Raw genomic sequence first — 18,199 nt, 5'->3', positions numbered from 1 at the left:
ATACTGAAAGTCCCTATCTCGCAGGATGGTTAGTCATACAGAGCTATATGTTCAGTAGCCTACACTGGCAAATTTTGGGTACAATTGGAGGATATCTTGAACACGAGAGTGAATAAAGTAATTGCAAAGCTCCAGGTACCTCATGCCAACGGGTCTGAATGGTCTAATAACTGGGTATTCAGTGATGTAATGTACAAGATCATGCCCCAGTTCCTGCTCACAGACTTTGAACCTGAAATGCCCAGGATTGGGAGACCCGTCACCTGTAGCCACCTGCCACAGGTAACCCAACCTGAGCCTAAAGGTACACTCCGACTCTGGATAAAGTCTACGGTGTCCGCCCGCCAGAGTTCATTACAATATTTGCTTCATCCTAAGTCTGGGGAAACGTAAGACACGCCAGTTCCCATCATGCCAGTTACCAGTTAATGTGCCAGTTGTCAGTTTTCACACTAGTTACATATAACATTGATTACTTCTTCGTTACTACACCAGTTAGCCAGTTACACAGTAATTACATTCCGGGTTATTAATATTCATCGCACAAATCACGTGTCAGTCACACTGCAGCAGTTACGTGTGTGTTGTAAGTTGCCACACACACACAGTGAGGCACCAGGCCGTGAGCCGAGGCAAAAATAAACCAAAGAATGGCAGAAAATAGTATAATTAGAGATATATTTCTAGGGCCTGACCCCCACCCCCCACATCCTTAAATCAACATTCATGATAGAATACCTGGTTCGATTTCAAAGGACATTTAAAATTATGATGGAAAGTAATGAATTGGGACAAAAACACGGCAAAATTCATCACTTTTGATGACAACTGCAGCCGAGCGAAATAGACACTGGACCAAGAATAACGGCCGGGAATATCAGAAGAAGAATATATAAATGTATATAAAAAAATAAAGTTTCATAATTTTGGTCCCACATCCGCATTCAGTAACATTAATACATCTCTGGTAAGATGTTAAAAGAAATTGGAAATTGTGTGCCCAAAATTGTATGGCACACAATTTCCAATAAAATTAAATACAAACATTAGTGAAACTGCAGAAAATTTACAATAAAACCCTAGACCGGAAACTATGGCATACACAACAAAGAATAAAAATATTACATTTCATAGATATAATCGTCATATCCTCTCCTTAAGCACCATTTAAGGTCAAGGTGCAAAATCAAAAGGTCACAAGGTGACCTTTTTTTTTTTAGTTAATTGGTAGATTTTGGTAATTGGTAAAATTGGTAGATATGAACCAAACTGAACCAGGTTGGTAGAAAGGGTTGCGCAGCAGGCCTGGGGGGCCGGCAGGCTGTGACGCACCCACCAAGGAGCAGCACCCACCAGGATAACACCATTCTAGTGTTATCTCTGCATCAATACCAGAGATAACACTAGAAAAACTTTATTCATTGAGCTTTCATATTCGTGACGGTGCATATGCTCATCATATTCTCCGGTGAATATGCTCATCATATTCTCCGGTGAATATGCTCATCATATTCTCCGGTGAATATGCTCATCATATTCTCCGGTGAATATGCTCATCATATTCTCCGGTGAATATGCTCATCATATTCTCTATGGATGCTCCATCAGCATTCATGGAAATATTCTCATGGCTGCTGTATATCCACCATCAGTCTAGATAATAACCAGATATCACAAAAAATATATCACCTATAACACGATATATAATTTACATTACCTATAATACAACTATACATGATAACTAAGTTTCATCACGTATAACGCAGTTATATATAATAAATAATTTACATCTACTATATCACAACTATATATGAGGGAGAGCTTTTCAAGACTCCAGAAAATATGCATAATACAATTAACTCTTCAATTATTAAATAAATACCTCTTCAATTATTAAATAAATACCTCTTCAATTATTAAATAAATACCTCTTCAATTATTAAATAAATACCTCTTCAATTATTAAATAAATACCTCTTCAATTATTAAATAAATACCTCTTCAATTATTAAATAAATACCTCTTCAATTATTAAATAAATACCTCTTCAATTATTAAATAAATACTTCTTCAATTATTAAATAAATAAATTATTATTAAACTATTATTTAAACGACTTTGAATCAATGGTTCCACTTCATATATTCTTGTATCTTACAGAAAATATGCATATTTTATATTTATCATGCATACAGTATTTTGTGTAACACACTTATATAGCGTATAAAAGGGGGGTACATAGTGGTATAAAAGCTAATATTTAAACAAAATTAAATAGTAGTTTAACTTTTTTTGTTAAAAAGGTTGTGATATATAACAACAATGTATAACCCTTTGCCAACGTTGAGAGAGAGAGAGAGAGAGAGAGAGAGAGAGAGAGAGAGAGAGAGAGAGAGAGAGAGAGAGAGAGAGAGAGAGAGAGAGAGAGAGAGAGAGAGAGAGAGACAGAGACAGAGTTGAATATGCTCATCAATCATGCCCTTTTCAATGTGACCTTAATCACGCTAACAATTTTATTTCCTTTATTCAAAATTATATGAAATTAAATAAAATAAACGAATATAATTAAATAACTAACAGGAAGATTAGTGTGTTGATATCGTTTATTATCTTAGAAAAAAAAACACACACTGAATAAAGATTCAACACATATCAAAATCAATTGTTCAGCAAATTACAAAGTTCCACAGTGTTCATTTGAAGGTTCAAGCGAGGAATGTGAACAAGATTTTTTACTGGGGGGTTCGAATCTCGTGCGATGGGATATTTTGAACGATCCTCCTCTCTAATATTATATTCCCAAGGACACGTGACGAAGCCAATGACGCAGTACGAACACAGACGAAAATTTGCCAAGTTAAAGGTTATGACTTTTTCTTGGAACCTGATAGGAGAGTGGGGGGGAGAGAGGGAGGGGGGGAGAGAGGGAGGGAGGGAGGGAGGGAGAGAGGGAGAGAGGGGAGGGAGGGAGAGAGGGGAGGGAGGGAGGGAGAGAGGGGAGGGAGGGAGAGAGGGAGAGAGGGGAGAGAGGGAGAGAGGGGAGGGAGGGAGAGAGAGAGAGGGGGGGGAGGAGGGAGAGAGAGAAAGGGGGAGAGAGAGAGAGAGACGGAGGGATGGGGAGTTAAGGGAGAAATGGCCACGAGACCAAGGCTCAAATGACGGCAAACTGACTGTATTGAGTGATAAAAAGACTGAGCGTAACGAGGGAGGCGAGTGGCATGAGTCAGAGTGACACTACACTCAACACACTCTCCCACTCACCTCTGAGTGGGAGAGAGAGTTCGTAGCGGGAGAGTGAGAGGCAAGAAGAGTGAAAGTTTGCGGTGGATGGGCATGACTGGTCGGTAAACTCACAGGCAAAAAATGAGAGGAACGTCGTAGATAGGAATCAAAAAATATGAGCCGAGAGAGAATGAAAAGAACAACCAGCAAAGAGAAGAGAAAGGACGTGGGCGGAAGAAGAAAAAGAATTTAGGAGGAGGAGGAGGAAAACAACGATAAATCAGAACCAGAACAAAATCTGATATAGAGGGGAGGGAATCATCAGGAGAAAGCGCCAAGTCATTACGACTATATAGCACTGGGAAGGGGTCAGGATAAGGATTTGGGATGGGACGGAGGGAAGGAATGTAATATAGAGAATGACACTACGGGGGCCTAAATGGACAAATGGATCAAGGCGGCAGACCACACGACTAGGAAAAATTAAGTTGCATCACGACCAACCAAAAATTAAATGAAAATTGATCAGGAAAAAGAGTAATATTGATCCTTTTCCTTATTCCTACATCAGCTACACGTACTACACGTTGTTATTACCATAACACAAATTGCTACCAATATTTTCACCATTATTTTAACCGTATTACAAAGAATACTAAAGTCGCAGATAGTCTAAGTCTCTAATAATTATTTTAAATCACTTAACTTGTATAAAGACTTCGATCAATAAAGTAGATTTGAGTGCATTATTTCGTAGAACCAGCGTGCATGATGCCATTAACTGATGAGAGCAGGAACACCATAGAGGAACACAAGCCCTCGAGAATCATAGGGGATAAAGCCTTTTATGACTGGACATTTATTAGAATATTCTATGACTCGATAGACGAAGCCCTTTCCTCTATCTGGCTTACTCTTGACCTCCGAAGTAGTTTTAGTGTTCTATTTCTCCATGTCAAATCGTGTATGCCTCTAACAGGTCTTTTTATTTGTACGTATGAAATGTATTCAATATCCTGAAAGTCTGAATTATGAAAAAATGACCACATTTAGTTTTCAGAGTTTCTTGTTAGGATATATATGTGTGTACTCACCTAATTGTATTCACCTAATTGTGCTTGCGGTAGTTGAGCTTTGGCTGTTTGGTCCCGCCTCTCAACCGTCAATCAACTGGTGTACAGATTCCTGAGCCTACTGGGCTCTATCATATCTACAGTGTGTGTGTGTGTGTGTGTGTGTGTGTGTGTGTGTGTGTGTGTGTGTGTGTGTGTGTGTGTGTGTGTGTGTGTGTATGTGTGTGTGTGTATGTGTGTGTATGTGTGTGTGTGTATGTGTGTGTATGTGTGTGTGTGTGTGTGTGTGTGTGTGTGTGTGTGTATGTGTGTGTGTGTGTGTGTGTGTGTGTGTATGCGTGTGTATGCATGTGTATTAGTTGTTCTTCAAAGCGGTGTCTAACAGCCTGGTTGACTAAAGAACCAACCAGAAAGTCTGGACAAGGATCTGGGCTACTGATCCTCTATACCATCTCAAGGTACAGAGAGCTCTGATAAATATTTTCTGAGTATGCTACGAGACATTGGAATATTTATTCGATCTCAAAAATTAATGACCACTCCAAGATCTGTCATTGTCTCTTGGCAACAAGACGTTATTCCCCCAGACACTTTGTTGTTCATGGCAAACATTACTGAAGATCATTTCCTCAGCTATTTTCTTACTAAATTGTCATCTGAATGTTGAGATTTTTCTTTACCCAAGTCCTGTTTCCCGGAGATTTATATCGATTTAGAAGAGAATGAGGAGAGCAGAGGTGAGGGGACGAGGAGAGCAGAGGTGAGGGGACGAGGTGAGCAGAGGTGAGGGACGAGGAGAGCAGAGGTGAGGGGACGAGGTGAGCAGAGGTGAGGGGACGAGGTGAGCAGAGGTGAGGGGACGAGGTGAGCAGAGGTGAGGGGACGAGGAGAGCAGAGGTGAGGGGACGAGGTGAGCAGAGGTGAGGGACGAGGAGAGCAGAGGTGAGGGGACGAGGTGAGCAGAGGTGAGGGGACGAGGTGAGCAGAGGTGAGGGGACGAGGAGAGCAGAGGTGAGGGGACGAGGAGAGCAAAGGTGAGGGACAAGCAAAGGTTGAAGGTCACTCTGGCACCAGCCGCGTCTACCAACATTCAATACAGAGTACACATTCACTAGCCTCTACACAAGGCAGATTAGGATGCTCTAGGGATGGATGCTGCGCCATGTGTAATTGTGCCCATGGGTCAAAGATACACGCACGCATGCGCGCACTGGTACAGTAATGAGGGTCCTCTGCTACCACTCTAAGAGACCTCCCGGGGTAGAAACGATTGAGCTTCCCTTCCCTTCCCATGATGCCACACCCTTCCACACAGACACACAGACACACAGACACACACACACACAGACACACACACACACACACGGGAAAGATTCGAACACCAAGTTTTGACAAATCTTCCGTCTGTTTTCGAAAGTTTATTCATTACTTCGATTACGTAATTTAAACTTTATCCTTAACTTGTGTCTATATTTCCCCGACGAACATTATTGTTATTAATATTTTCAATCCAATATTCATCTCTCTTTGCATATTATTATATATATATATATATATATATATATATATATATATATATATATATATATATATAATTTATATTTATTTATTTCACTTTGAATTAAATAAAATTACAAGAATTTCCTTTTCCTTTTATGTATCGACTGATACGAAGTTTTGGATTGATTGATTGATGAAGATTAAGCCATCCAAGAGGTGGCATGGGCATGAATAACCCGCAAGAAGATTTGGAGATGCAACCGGAAAACGTTCAAGGTCTTCGTTATCAGTCTCTGAGCAACGTGAAGTGTTGACCAGGTTCTTGTTACTACTATTTTTGGGTGTGGGGGCGAGTCCTCTTTGTCAGTGGGCTTTACGAGTCCCGGCTTTGTCACTAAACAGTTACGCAAGCACTTACGAACGTGTACAGCTTTCCTCAATCTTTAACGGCTTTGGTTACATTTTTTAAACAGTTTACAAGAGTGAAAACTTGCCAATCAACTGTTGTTATTGTTATAAACAGCCTCCAGGTGCTTCGGAGCTCATTAATTAACTGTTAAATAATTGTAAACAAAGCCGCCAAAGATTGAGAAAGGATGTACACGCTCGTAAGTATTTGCCTAACTGCTTCTTGAATCTGTTCCCGGGTTCGTAAGGGCTTGCGTAACTGCTGCTTCGTGAATCTGGCCCCTGAGTCTTGCCCCTGGGGGGGGGGCTTAAGATGATGGCAAGGAGACGGTCCCTGGCCCACGCCCTTCCCTAAGTTTCTTACCCTCACTCTCCTCGTCTGGGAACTTTATGCAACATTTGTGGCACGAAAAAGAGACACACACGATCCAACTTTCTCCTTGTTACTTTGTATGCGCACGCGCGTGTGTGTGTTGTGGGTGGTGGGGGAGGAGATGCGTGTGTGTTTGCGGGTGGAGGAGGAGGAGAGGAGGGGGAGTAGTGGTACGTATCTGTTTTTTGGGGGAAAGGCGTGCTCGCTTGTGTACGACAAAGGGTACATCACGATCACAATATTTATCCTCAATCTATCGATCACTTCCCCCTACCCACCTCCCTCCATCATCATCGCTTTCTCTTCCTCCTCAATAACCCCCTACTCCCCCTTTCTCTCTCCTCCTCAAGAGGCCAACGCTGCCTCGGGATATCAGGGCCAGAAGCGCTCCTCCAAGATTCCAGCGGCCTAATATGAGCTTGATCGAAAAGCGAGACATTATTTTCTGGCAGAGGAATGCCCACCGCGTTCCTGGCGTCGTGGTCCGCATTCTCCAGCCTAGCTAATTGGGAATTACATACGGTAATGAAGGTGGTGGCTGAGAGAGAGAGAGAGAGAGAGAGAGAGAGAGAGAGAGAGAGAGAGAGAGAGAGAGAGAGAGAGAGAGAGAGAGAGAGAGAGAGAGAGAGAGAGAGAGAGTGAGTGAGTGAGTGAGTGAGTGAGTGAGTGAGTGTGTGTGTGTGTGTGTGTGTGTGTGTGTGTGTGTGTGAGCCAGACTGAACGCAAGCGAGAGAGCACGAGTGAGAGAGCTCACAGACAGCCACAGCCACAGCCACAGCCACACACACACACACACACACACACACACACACACACACACACACAATACTCGTCTTGCGTTGGCTGGCCGGCAGTCAAGCACTAACATCAAATAATTAAATACTTTCGTACAGTACTGTGAGTTGCAATAATATATATATTCTACAGACATAAGACAACTTTGCTCCCTGAGGTGACGTAGCCAGACTCCAAACCGATTCACATACAGATGTGACACGAGCCCAATAGGCATAAGAAAGTGCCTACTAGTTGATTGACCAATGAGAGACCGGACCCACCCCAGACAAGCACAATTAGCAAGCGCCAGTATACAGAATGAGCCTCACCTGCTACCCTGCCTCACAATACCTGATCAATGGCCCCATAACAGCTTCAATCTGAGCAGATAATCACTATATGCAAATATTCGTTCTCATTCCGTGATGCATCTAGTCTACACCTCTCTAATACTACCTCCCTCACACACACACGCAATATGTCGCTATTGTGTACATTTCTGCACACATACACACGCGCGCACACACCCAAACTGTGTCCAGAGGTACCCACAACCTGTGTCCAGGGGGTACACCCAACTTGCGTAACATCAGCGGCATATGCAAACATAAGAACTTTGCCTTCTGAAATCTCAAGTTGCCATTCAGGAAGCTATGCATCCCATGCGCTGGACCAGGTCTAGAACATACAGCACTATAGTGAGGTTCCCACCTTGTCACTCACACACACACACACACACACACACACACACACACACACACACACACACACACACACACACACACACACACACACACACACACGGTATCCCCAAGTCGATTGACGGTCGAGTTAGACCCAGGAGCTAAAGCTCAACCTCCGCACTAACAGCCGGATAAGAGTTAAAAATGACAAAAACCAACATGCGTTCACAGGTGTGAGTAAGGTCACAGGTGTGGGTGAGGTCACAGGTGTGGGAGGGGGTCATCTGCCCTCCCCCTCCCCCCCCCATTTAAACACCCCTCCCACACGACCATGGCATTCAGTAAACTATAATTAAAGAACGAGACCATGTAATTACTCTGTTATCATCATTACCTGTGTCTCCAGAGTGGGGGGGAGGGGGGGGGGGAGGAGGAGCTATTCTTAGTAAGAACATTAAATTTTCAGCTGTTTCGGCTGCCCTCCAGTCCAGTAAATGCCTGAAGCGTATGTTTGTGTATGTCTACCTTGTATTTATGTCTATCAGCCTGTCTGTGGCTTTGCCTACCTGCTCTGAGTGAGTGTGCTCCTTAAGACTCCCTTGAGATGATTTCGGGGTTCAGGGAAAGGCCTCTTCGTTGCTGGACTGGTCAGCCAGGGTGACCAGCCTGACGTATGAGTCACAGCCTGGTTGATCAGGTATCCTTTGAAGGTGTTTATCCAGTTCTCTCTTGAACACTGTGAGGGGTCGGCCAGTTATGCCCCTTGTGTGTAGTGGAAGCGTGTTGAACAGTCTCCGGCCTCTGATGTTGATAGGGTTCTCTCTCAGAGTACCTGTTGCACCTCAGCTTTTCAACGGGGGTATTCTGCACATCCTGCCATGTCTTCTGATCTCATGTGAGGTTATTTCTGTATGCACCAGGCTTGAGACCAGCCTCTATTATATTCCATTTGTAAATTATTATATATCTCTCCCGCCCGCGCTCAAGAAAATACAGATTTAGGCTCTTTAGTCGGTCCCAATTGTTTAAATGTTTTACTGAGTGGATTCTGCACGCTCTCCAGGTCAGCAATTTCTCCAGCTTTGAAAGTGGCTGTCATTGTGCAGCAGTATTCCACTCTAGAGAGCACTAGCGTCTTGAAGAGTATCATCATCGGTATAGCATCTCTAGTGTGAAAGGTTCTTGTTATCCAACCTGTCATTTTTCTTCCAGTTGTGACGGCTACTTTATTGTGTTCTTTAAAGGTAAGGTCTTCCGACATGAGTACACCCAGATCCTTTACATTGCCTTTTCGTTCTATGTTATGATTTGCCTGCGTTTTGTACGTGGTTTCCGTTTTTATATTTCATTTTTTCCGTAGCACATGAGCTGGAACTTATCTTCGTTAAACACCATATTATTTTCAGTAGCCCAAAGAAAGACCTGATTTACATCTGATTGGAGGTTTATATCTGATCGAGTCCTCTGTGTTGTCTACTCTCACTAGTGGTGCTTTGCGGGGGGTTGAGCTTCGGCTCTTTGGTCCTGTCTCCCAACTGTCTATCAATTGGTGTACAGGTTCCTGAGTGTGTATCTATTATTTGTGTCTGCAGAATCGAGCTATTAGCTCTTAGATCCCCGCCGTTCTAACAAATTTATTTTGTTCTCTATTATATCTACTACATGTATTTCTCTCTCTCTCTCTCTCTCTCTCTCTCTCTCTCTCTCTCTCTCTCTCTCTCTCTCTCTCTCTCTCTCTCTCTCTCTCACACACACACACACACACACACACACACACACACACACACACACTCAGTTGAAACTCCATACACAGTTTCAAGTGTAGATATGACAGAGCCCGATAGGCTCAGGAATCTGTACACCTGTTGATTGACGGTTGAGAGGCGGGACCAAAGAGCCAGAGCTCAACCCCCGCAAACACAACTAGGTGAGTACAACTAGGTGAGTACACAGGAAGCAGCTTGTAGCAGCTGTATAACTCCCAGGTACCAATTTACTGCTAGGTGAACAAGAGCATCAGGGAGAAATAAATTCTGTCCCGTCTCCGCTGGGAATTGAACTCGGGCCATTAGTACTACGACCCCCCCAAGCGCCGTCCACTCAGGCGCGAGGCCTCTATCGCTGTGTGCGCGCGCGCGCGTGTGTGTGTGTGTGTGTGTGTGTGTGTGTGTGTGTGTGTGTGTGTGTGTGTGTGTGTGTGTGTGTGTGTGTGTAATGAGTGCGAGCTACGAATATTCAGACTGAAATGAAACAGTGCCACCCAGGCATCATTAGGGCCACCCAGCAAGCTAGTAGTGCCACTCAGCCCCAGCTTGTGGTGTCACCCAGCTGACTGAGTTCAGTACACACACACAGAGAGGTGCCATCATACCTTGACACAAACACAAGGCACTGTAGGTGCTTCCTGGCCAGAGATCCACCCAGTCAGTAGTGCCACGCAGTTAGTGTGGCCATACAGCCAGCCCATGGTGCCACTCGGCCAGGCAGAGGTGCCACAGCGGTGCCACCCGCTCAGTGCGTAGTGCCACCAAGTTGGGGCACACATAACTGAGCGTAGGTGCTTCCCTCGGGCTCTGTGGGGCTTCAGATCAGCGCCTTCTCTTTAGATACGGGCGCACATGCGCGTGCACACTCGATAAAAGAGCCGAAGCTCAACCCCCGCAAGCACAACTAGGTGAATACACATACACACCCACCCACAGCCTCGTGGCTGAGTGGACAGCGCTCGGGGGTCGTAGTCCTAATGGCCTGATTCGATTCCCGGCGGAGACGGAAATAAATGGGCAGAGTTTCTTTTACGCCGATGCGACTGTTCACCTAGCAGTAAACAGGTACCAGGGAGTTAGACAGCTGCTACGGACTGCTTCCTGGAGAGAGAGAGAGAGAGAGAGAGAGAGAGAGAGAGAGAGAGAGAGAGAGAGAGAGAGAGAGAGAGAGAGAGAGAGAGAGAGAGAGAGTGAGTGTGTGTGAGAGTGTGTGAGAGTGTGTGTGTGTGTGTGTGTGTGTGTGTGTGTGTGTGTGTGTGTGTGTGTGTGTGTGTGTGTGTGTGTGTGTGTGTGTGTGTGTGTGTGTTTGTTTTAGAGAGCAATATATGTAGCAGATATAACAGGGGGACAAATAGATTGGTTAGAAAGGCATATTGGGATTCGATCCCTTGAGCTAATAGCTCGATTCTGCAGGCACAAATAGTAAATACACCCTTGTCCCTACACATCCACGCCCACGCCCCCCCTACACCCGGCTACACGCCCACGCCCCGCCCCCTACACCCGGCTACACGCCCACGCCCCGCCCCCTACACCCGGCTACACGCCCACGCCCCGCTCCCTACACCCGGCTACACGCCCACAAGTCTGGACACAGGCGGTGATGTGTAGTGATGCGTAGCTCCTGTGTCTCCATACTCCTGTGTACACCCACGGTCCATGTCTGCTGACACACACACACACAACACACACACAACACACACACAACACACACACAACACACACACAACACACACACAACACACACACAACACACACACAACACACACACAACACACACACAACACACACACAACACACACACAACACACACACTCTCTCACTCTCTCTCCTCTCATACCTCTCCCAGTACTCTAGTTTCCACTTTCACCACACACCGCTTTTTCCCGCTCTCTTCCATTCCCTATTTCTTCCCTCCTCTCGTCTTCCCTATATCCTGCCTCTCCCCTTCTCCTGTGCCCGTCTCCTCTGCACCTCCCTACCCCCCCTCATGTCTTCCCCCCCCCCCTCTCTGGCAGCTCAGGTGCTTCGGAACGCAGCGAGAAGGGGACCTGACTCAGCGATGGCTTCCTTGTTGGCCTCATGAGTGTGGCTCATAGTGTGGCCTGTGAGGGGGCCATGGTGTGGCCTGCGAGGGGGTCATAGTGTGGCCTGTGAGGGGATCATAGTGTGGCCTGTGGGGCCACGACTCGGCTCACCACAATTAGTGACATAACCGGCGCGCCATTAAGTAGTTGACACGTGTCTAAACATGTCTGCAGCTTATAAACAACGCCGACTGTAATGGCTGCGGTCATTAAGGTTGGACGCCGCTAATTATCCATTAACGATGAACGATTAGGTTCATTATGGTGATTACAGTGATGGGGATAGTGACGGTGTTGATGGTGAATGATGCTAGGGAGATTATCCTGCACTATATGGTCATTAGCAGCCCAGTGGGAGAATCAATATAAGGATTGTTACTTAGATTTCAGTGGTTGGTGATCGACGAGGTTGTAGTGTCTGGAGAAACCCTCATTAAGTATCCCCGAAATAGGCCAGGACTGTAACTCTGACAAAATGACACTGAGGTGGTGAGTAAGTGACCAGGCCATCTGGCACCTATGGTTTCCATTTTGTTCAAATGATTTGATAAGCTAACTTTTCTAAGACAAGCTTCTTAGATATCTTTTTCAGAGCTACCTAAGCTTATGAAACAAAAAAAATACGAGAAGGTATTAGAGTGACGGCCGCGTCCACACAGGAAGTCTGCTGACACTTCACTAGAGACGTAGTGTGGACAGTGATCGTTCCTGGTAACCTGGCAATAGCATTTGTCAGTAGTATACACACCCACACTACACTGTTGGCACTGCCAGCGGCCAACCTGAGCAGCGAGAGGCTCAATAGCGCCAAGGACAGTTTCACCAGACTCTTCCCCTTGACCCCAAAACCGAAGAACCAGTGTGGCAGTGATTCGCATCCGCACACAGCGCTCCCTAGGTGTAACGAAGGTGTAACGAAGGTGTAACATCCATCACAGGAATGGACGTTACACCTACACCAAACTCGGCCTCAATACCAACCAATATTACATCAGAGATGCCCCTGAACCCTGCCAGAGACGTCCGGTTCCTCACACTACCACCGCCACATCACCACTACCACAGCCACACATCTCCACCCCATCACATCCCCACCTCCACCACTATAAACTCCTCCGTGTGGACATCTGGGAAGCTCCCTCACTCCTCCAGGTGTCGGGGGGTCTGACCTAAATCTCTTCTCAGCATCTTGGTAACTTGAGATGTGATCTTTTGTTAGTGTCACTCTTCCGGACACAGTATTGGAAACTTGCTCACGAGTGAAGAGGGTGGAGAGAGGGGCAGGAGGAGGAAGAGAAAGAAGAGGAATAAGAGGAGGAAGATGATGCCAATAAGGAGGGAGAACAGCTCGAATCAAAAGATCAAGGTCAAATTGATCAAAAGATTGAGTTTTCTGTCTAAAGTTTGAACCCTCGACTTAACTACACCTTGGTCTAGACCTAACAGTGACCTACAGTGAGTGAACAGCCAATTCACCGTCATCGACCACCTCAACCACTAGCCAACGACTGTCCGGTGACCCTGGTCCTGAGGGACAGACCCTTCAACACTCCTACACTACTGCATCATCATCTCTCTCCAGGTCAAGCTCCTACCGCGTCTCTCAAGTGTGTATTTTATCACACACTCTCAGCACGTCTCCACAAAAGCCATAACGAAGGTGCTTTATGTTGCGGTCATACGCTGTCGCTCTTATCTCTGTCAGTCAGTCTCATCTCTTTCAGTCCTTGTCAGTCTTTATCAGCCCCCCCCTCTCTCTCTCTCTCTCTCTCTCTCTCTCTCTCTCTCTCTCTCTCTAACATCCCCTTCCCCACCCCCCCGCCGCCACCAGAATACCCACGATGAACTGCGTGGCAACTTTATACAACCTTCCTGAAAGCGCTCTGGACAGGAAAAGTGCCGCACCAGCATCCCAGCGAGCTTCTGAATCCTCTGAAAATAGCATACGACATGTGACGATTTCCAGCTTCTTTGGACGTGCGTTGCAGAGCCGTCCTTGCTTCAGCCTCTACGTCCAAACCCAGAGATAATTTGATTTCGAACGTGACGGGTTGTCCGACATTGTGAACGAGATCCCACCGGGCTCCGAGCCGTTGACGAAACCTCTGAAAGTATCACGGAAACTCGGATGGTCGGGTTCATCAGGTTTGTAGCCCCGTCTGGAACTGTCCGGTCTTTGATGAGCCTGACAACTTGATGTGAACTATCCGTCAGGCGCCACAACACCCGCCCTGACCAAGGGAAGCGGTCTTTTCATCTGACCATACTTCAACGACTTGCAAGAGTTATGACTATGTATGTATGTATATATGTATACTGCCGTATGTGTGTGTGTGTATTTGCATATAATACTCTCAGTAGCAGTTTCCTGAACACATCGGAGGCGCTGCAAGTACCATCAAATTAAAAGGCGTCACTCTTAAGTGTCCGGACCTGTAGAGGAAGATGCTGTGTGAATTCTTAAGGCCACGGGGGCCATCTTAGGGCCACGGGGTAACCTTTGGGCCACGAGGCCATCTTAGTATATCTGGGCCAGCTGCAGACCTTCTACCTGTCTCCCTCACCCGAGACTCTACGTGAAGGGACCTTGAGAATCCCTCCAGTGACAGACAATCCTACAAGATAGCTGAGGTGTCAATCATCCCACAAAATCCAGTCGCAGTGTTGAGTCATCACTGCACAACCGATCCTGGAGTCACCATCCCTGCATTACTGTGAGACACTGTAGCACATAAAGATCACTATCTGTAGATCACCCTGCAGCACAGAGCACTATCATCTCCACTCATGCCTGGGGCGGGGTTAAGCCCTTCATCACTAGTCATAACAAGAGGATCAGCTTACATTTGTGTAATTGAATCTGGGAACACACAATATAACAATTATTTTCCTGAGTAGCAAGTGCTATTTGCTGATTGCTTATGCCTCCAATGTTTAGAAAATGGCTGTTATTTCCCCCTCAATCTTTGCCTTGACTTGCCTCAGACATCTTAGTGAGGACGTCTTGAAAGGTATCTGCAGGCTGCTGACTCCTTGTGTAGAGCCGTGACACTGTTTCGTAAGTTGGTAGCTTTCAGGTACCTTCAAGACTACACCTACACCCCCTAAAGTTGTCCTTAGTTGTCAAGGCAAAGTTTGAGGGGAAATAACTGAGAAATAATAACAACTTAAAATAACTTGAGTCTACTACCCAGGCAGAGATAATTTACAGCGAGTTATATTTTTATTTTCAGTGCCTGTGCATAATAGTAATATTAGCTGCACACTTTGTTGGTTCTCGTGAGTTTCCCCTCCTTCCTGATCTCTCCTTCACCTAATGAGGTCGTTGGAATGATTTATCTTCTGTCTATGAAACGGGGTTCACAATGATAGAAGACCCTGCCAGGCTCTCCTGGGTATCTCCCTCCCTCTCTCCCTCCCTCTCTCTCCCCCTCTCCCTCTCATCACTTTATATTTCCCCATAACTTCACTCTAGTTCTATTTCATTTTACCTCCTCTCCTCTTATCCCTTCCGCCCAATTCCTCTTTCCATGGCTTTTCTTCCGGCCCCTCCCTCTCATTCCTCTTACCTCTATTTGTAGGACAAAAACCGGCACTTCCTTCAGCAGTGCCAGGCACAACCAGTGAAAATACAGCAGTGGTGTATTTTCACCCTCAGACGTCTCTTGTTGGCAGCCTAGTGCCAGTTACCAATGTCTTCTTTATATTGATACAACGAGGCGCAAGATTACCAGAGAGACGGAGAGAGTGAGGGAAGAGGAAGAGTCATCCTTCCAACCCCAAGCCTTCGCCCCTCTTACCCCAAGCCTTCAGCCTTCCTTCTAAGGTGGAAGTGTTTGAAAAGTCCTACCGGGCTCTCCCCCCAACACCTCTGACAGCGGTCCGCCCGTCGTCACTTGACGTGCCTACATGGAGCTGCACGGCTACTCGGATATATTCGGGTTTCAGAGTCACTCCTTGTCGTACCAACGTTCGCCGGCTGTATTACTTCCAGTTTAGCGATGCCGGGCCACATCCCGACCGCTGGCGATGCCGGGCCACATCCCGACCGCTGGCGATGCCGGGCCACATCCCGACCGCTGGCGATGCCGGGCCACATCCCGACCGCTGGCGATGCCGGGCCACACCCAGCGGTCAAGTGTCACACCCTGGTCACACACTCAAGGCGGAGCCTAATTGCAAGAGGTCACAATGCAGGGTCGCATGTTGAGACTTTCCGGCTAATAAATATTAATACTCTTATTAAATGTTAATGTTGGTCCAACAATATCCATATCAAAAAGGACCTTCTATGTCGTAATCATGTCACCTTTGTCCATCACAGGCGTTCTATCAATCTAAGTAATAGTAGTAGTTATAGATTCAGCTACTGGAAACAAAAAGTTGCAAGTAGCACGGGCTATGGTGAGCCCGCAGTGGACTTACCTGGCACAGGAGCGGGGCTGGAACTCGCCACAAGATAAGGTGGGGTAGATGCTCCACGCATGCGTGCGCGCGTGCGTGCGTAGGAGGATTAGGATAGAGGCTTATTACATTTACTTAGAGAATAACGTGTCAAAACTTACTCACAACATGGGTCGTCTCCCCTCCCCCCTTCCCCCCTCCCCCCTTCCCCCCTAACCCCCTCCCCCTCCCCCCAATAATCCCAGCCCCAACACACCTGCTATCCCCCCCTCCCCAGCCGCACTGCAGATAACTGCTAACCACATTCACCACTACAACCCCCCCCCCCCCTCCCTCCATCACCACCACAACCACCCGACTCACCACCACAACCACCCGACTCACCACCACAAGCCCCACCACCACAACCCTACCCGTATGTATATACAACATGGGTGGGCTTCTACAACCACGTATGTGGACTAAGCGAACGACTTCACACAATTATATTAGATTTTTTATTGAACTGTTGATGTGGTTAATTCCGTGGCTTTAGATCATGCTTGCTTGCTGATAGTGTGTGTGTGTGTGTGTGTGTGTGTGTGTGTGTGTGTATACTCACCTAGTTGTGTCTGCAGGATCGAGCATTGATTCCTGGATCCCGCCTTTCGAGCATCGGTTGTTTACAGCAATGACTCCTGTCCTATTTCCCGGTGTGTGTGTGTGTGTGTGTGTGTGTGTGTGTGTGTGTGTGTGTGTGTGTGTGTGTGTGTGTGTGTGTGTGTGTGTGTCGCGTGTGAATTTGGGGGGTTTGTGTAAGTACATACCTATCCGTGACTGACAGTAAAGTGCGGTCTAGCTCTGTATTGACCCAAGTGTGGTTACAGGAAGAGAGCTACACCTGTCGTATGACACTTGGTATATTGACAATGTTTGAAATGTGGTGGTAGTTCTGTAGTGTAATGATGTGAGGCAAGGTATGGTGGTGCAGTGTGGCGGTGATGCACCAACCCGTCCTCGACTCAAGTCCATTCCATCCAGCGGTCGACCCCACAGACGAATTCATCAATTTTAACATGTTGTTCATTTAAAACAGGAATTTTCTCAAATATAAATTAATATTATATTATATTGTGCATATATAGGCATAGGTTAGGTGGTTTAGGTTCTGTTGGCGATTATTTGTATTTGTAGTACGTGGGTGAAGCATTTACAGCGTTGTGATTCGAACAAAATTCGTCAGTGAAGCACTTGTTCCGGATATGTTCGAACGTCATCAGTTGTGAGTCGCGTGGAAACCGTTTTTCATTCATAAACAGGGGGTTTGGCGGGTGGATGGAATCACTTTTGGGTCTTTGTTTGGAGGACGGGCTGGGTGCAGTGTGGTGGTTACCTTACCTTGGTGGTGGTGGTGGGCTAAGCCCAATGTGTAATTTTTCGAACTGTTTTGCGTCCCAATCTCTCTGTAAGCTAGGGTCGTTAAAGCATCGGCCGTCCCCTCCCCCTCTCCACCGCAAGACGCATTCATAGATTTTAACGAATTGTGCATTAACAATAAGTTTATTCTCGTATAAAATGTAATATTTATAAATTATAGTTCCATGTATAAGCGCCCAACCACATGGGTTGGACGGTAGAGCGATGGTCTCGCTTCATGCAGGTCTGTGTTCAATCCCCGACCGTCCAAGTGGTTGGTCACCATTCCTTACTTCCCGTATGTAAAATGTAATACTGTGGAAAATTATAAATGAACGTTATAGGACTGCTTTACCTTGCACAAGGGGGGGGGGAATTATCAAGGGAAAGCACCAAACCACTACAACCCAATAGCACTTGGAAGGGATCAGGATAAGTATTTGGGTTGGGACGGTGGGAAAGGAATGGTGCCGAACCACTTGGACGATCGGGGATTGAATACAGACCTGCA

General features: G+C 46.2%; 1 protein-coding gene across 8 annotated transcripts in view; it reads right to left on the bottom strand.

Annotated features, from left to right (window-relative positions):
• LOC123745054 (uncharacterized) overlaps nucleotides 1-18,199 on the bottom strand; it is a 249,725-nt gene that overhangs the window by 76,273 nt on the left and 155,253 nt on the right. The window lies entirely within an intron of this gene.

Source organism: Procambarus clarkii, chromosome 57, assembly GCF_040958095.1.
Source record: "Procambarus clarkii isolate CNS0578487 chromosome 57, FALCON_Pclarkii_2.0, whole genome shotgun sequence".
Classification (NCBI taxonomy): domain Eukaryota; kingdom Metazoa; phylum Arthropoda; class Malacostraca; order Decapoda; family Cambaridae; genus Procambarus; species Procambarus clarkii.
The sequence above is the reverse complement of the archived record's forward strand: the minus strand, read 5'-3'. Positions and strand labels throughout refer to the sequence as shown.